Source organism: Brassica napus, assembly GCF_020379485.1.
Source record: "Brassica napus cultivar Da-Ae chromosome A5 unlocalized genomic scaffold, Da-Ae chrA05_Random_2, whole genome shotgun sequence".
In the NCBI taxonomy this organism is placed as follows: Eukaryota; Viridiplantae; Streptophyta; class Magnoliopsida; order Brassicales; family Brassicaceae; genus Brassica; species Brassica napus.
Window position 1 is genome coordinate 54,191 of NW_026014014.1, and position 4,111 is coordinate 58,301.

Below are 4,111 nucleotides of genomic sequence, written 5' to 3' on the forward strand. Positions count from 1 at the left end.
AGCTCGCAATAGTAAACTTAATATGTAGTATTTTTCCGGTAAAACTCGAGCGACAAGAGAATTTAGAAATTTTATCATCTTCATAATCTGTAGTGCCATGGCTAAACTTGTTATATATAGTTAAAGTAAATATAATAAATAGAAGATCAGTTTTTTAAATACCAATTCAAATATACATATACAAGAGCAATTGTTTTTTTTAAATACCAAGTCAAATTTCCGTACGTTAGGGCAAAGCATGTCTATTAGGGTATGCAGATCACATCCAAATCAAATATTTGGGTCTTAGAAATTAGGAGCAAAATTGGAAACGAACAAATATTGGTTTTGAATTTTTGATAGCTTTAAATTTAATTCAATTCCAATAATAACTACAATCTTTTGTTACAGAGGGAAACGCACTCGAGCAAGATGACGAGCTAGAGTCACTAAAAACATTAAGATTCCGAATTTTGTGAAATAAGAGATTTTTATATAGACTCAGTAGAACTCGTAACCGTGGCTTGATGACGAGGTAGAGTCCCTCACGGACGAAGTTGTAGGTAACCAAAACTCACGCATTGGTTCATCGACTGGGTAAGTAACGAGCTCACGGACGTTCATCGGTTGGATAACATTTGGATCGGCTCCAAAAAGAAGATGACCAAACTTTCTTGTGCCTTCTCTGTATTGTGACGCCCATCGAAGAATAAATAAGATCGTTGGTACTCGCATAGTTTCGAGTGCACGTTGGGGAAACCGCAACCGTAAGCATTGTGTGTCCCAACTCCGCAGCACGATGAGTTCGTTACCAAAAACCCTGTCGCAATAACAAATTTAAATGGGTTTTGTATAGTACGTATTTACTTGGTAAAAAGCACATAAGTAATAGATGTAATTAACCAACTCACTGTAGTTTAAGCTCCTCTGCGTCCTACGAAGAATAACATTGTAGAAGTCAAAGACTGTGAACTGGAAACCAGGAGCAGTTCTAGCCATTTCGTTCAACATGGGTCCGATTTTGTCGTTGTGTTGTTTAGCCAAATTATTAAGAGTTTCATGGCATTGGTCCATCCCGGTGTTGTAATCTTGTCTGACGATCGGTAAGCAACCCAATGGTGCTAGGGTTTGGATAACGAACTTACTAGCTCCTGATGCATACAATAAGCTAATATCGTTCTTTAACTTGTTGGTCACGGAAGTGACAAAAGCTTGTTGGGCAGATGCATCGGCGATAGGGTTGTTCTTGGTGAAGTTCAAGTAATCGTTAGCACCAATGTATATCATAAACAGCGACTTCTTGACGAAGTCATCGTTCCAGTTTGACGCTTTCATTTGATTGAATTTCCTCACTTGTTGATTAAGATTCAACTAAAAAATTATAATTAATATTACAATTGCCATATTAAAGTGAAGCTTTTATTTATTTTTGGTCAGATATCGTGTTATGTGTTGATGAATATAATAGATTAGTGGATTTTTTTGATAAATATTATATTAGTGGATTTACTAATGTAAATATATATTGAAAATTTATGTACACTTTGGACTTACAGATTCCACAGGAGCTCCGAGAAGAGTAGCATCAGCGACAGCGAAACTAGCTCCACGTGAAACATTGACGTTCGGTTTCATCGCCGCGGGGATTTCGATCGGAATGCCCATGAATTTTGCTGCATTCTTAGAATATCTTAGCTTTTTTTATTAAAAATAAAAAAGGAAACGTAATATATATATATATATATAAAGTAATATTTATAGTTACTTTTAGCTTTACTTTCTTCATTAGTAATAATAATTCAGCTGTACATATTTTAAATAATTCTTACTGGTTTATCGTTGTGGGCAAGTGTAGGCGATAACTAAAAATGTGTTATAATATTCTTTTAGAATTTGAATCTTTTTAAATAAAATCCACAGTTATGTGAGAAGTTTAGGTTTACATACGTCATTTAGCTACGGGCTACCCTAACACTAATTTGGATCAGAGTACAGTGTAATAGTTCTTCAAAACAATTACTCGTTTCTACCGTAACTAACCAAATGAACCAGTAGAGAGTATTTAAATATATATACAAAATTACTACTCAAATGTCCGGATTTGTTGACCAAATCAAATACATAGACAAACAAAAAATATTTCCATCCGTGAGTTGCATAACAGCTGAAAACTTTACAAAATATGAGTATTTTACTTCATTTGTTTTAAACTAATACTACATGTTTTAAGTTCTTATCTATTAGACTATTAAGAAGATTGATTATAAATACATCATTATTAAATTCTAATAGTTTTTAACTAAATTTTTATTAAATTTAACAATTTATAAATAATCATTATCAATTAATAAAATATTTAAATTTTCAAAATGTATTTTAATAAACTTAAAATATTTATCGATTCAGAACAGACAAAATACATACATTTTATTAATTGTTAAAATACATCTTAAATGTTTTATTTATAAATTATATCTTTAGATATTTGGTTATTTGAAAACTGAATAAAACTATATATATATCATATTTTGGATATCAAATAATCAAAAAAGCTGAATACCAAAATTAAGATATTTTAAATCTGAAATAATAAATTGAATCAGAACTGAACTAACAACAGAATTAAAATACATATACATTTTGGTATTTATAATTAGGTTCATTTTGTTATATTCCGTTTGGTTATTTCATTTCAAAGGTACCCAATCGGCCAAAACCCATGCCTAGTTTGTAGCGTGGAGATTGGATTTCACGAGACTAAAAGTCAAAAACTATTCTAAAAGTGAAGTCATGTGCGGTAGCAATACCTCACCATACCCACTAGTAGTGGGGTCATGTAAATTCAAGAGATTAACTTCGGTTATAAAGATTTTAAACGTACCGACGAAGTCCGGAGCGATGAATCCGTCTGAGAATTTGCCGTTAGGGTCGTCTCTGGATTTTCCGTACGGCCAGAAACCTTGTGGAACGTTTGCTTTGGTGAGACTCTGTTATTTCCGGCGTCGAAGTTTGAGTCACCGAACGTAAATAAAGCCACCGCCGGAATACTTTGTCCGGCAACAGTGATCGGGTTATGGAACAGTGTGAGCACCAAAATTAGCCCTAGAACAGTCGCTAAACTACCGTTTCCCGCCATCGTATAGAAAGTGAGAGAGGACGACAGTAGAGAGAAAAGATTGCTTGTGTAAGTCCAATTCATAAAGACCGATTCGTTATATATAATATTACCAAGTATGACCTTTAGTATTTGTGGCGCTGATTATTTCTTAAATAAATGTCTCGCGCAAGGTTACAAATTCTAATGTAAGCATACATCTATCCATTAGAAAAAGTGAAACAAGTAATCGTTTCTTGATCAATCATAATGCTAATATCAATTAAATATTCTAAAACATGGAAAATGGAACCTCTTACGCGTACCCACAGGAAGAAAAAGTTAGTAGTTTTTCAGATTTTAACTTGTCAGTGTTTTTTTGTCGTTAGTTTTTGTTTAAAAAACATGTAACGTTTAGTTGGAATCCTCTAATGACAAAAGTCCACCAAATTGGTCCTATTTAAAAACAAAAAGGTGTAGAAACTATGGAATAAACAACAATTTACGTGCGGGTGGAGAGTATTTCCTTATGAAGCGTGCATTTTTACTCATCTATAGGTTGATGGTCTGCCCAAAGCGGCAGATCATATGTATCGGTTGATTTTTTTCTTCACAAACTGTTAAACCATCGACCATGTTTTGTAACAGAATTAGAGATGATAAAAACGCTGCAGATATATTTTGGACTTCAAAATATCTCATTCCGAGAGCGCAAAATGGAGCTCGGACTCTTTAGCTAAGATTGCAAGATCTTTTTATCGAAAACTTTGTTACATTGCTTGTTCTATTACGGTTTGGTTATCCACACCACCTCAAATCTTAGTAATTGAATAGTATCGTTCATTGTAAAAAAACAGTTAAACCATCGGTATTTTTCTATTTTTCTTTTAAAATAAAAAATTCCACAGTACAGATAAAGTTTGAAAATATTTTCCTGTCTTTTCTTCAGAAACTGTTAAACCATCGGTATTAAAAACAGAGATTTCTTTTTTGTCTTCTTAAATACAAAAGTAAAAAAAATTATTTTAGAAGAAGATC

The 4,111-nt window shown here is 32.9% G+C and overlaps 1 pseudogene; it reads right to left on the reverse strand.

Annotated features, from left to right (window-relative positions):
• Nucleotides 1-325: 325 nt before the first annotated feature.
• LOC125594240 lies at nt 326-3,302 on the reverse strand (annotated as a pseudogene).
• Between the last annotated feature and the right edge of the window lie 809 nt (nt 3,303-4,111).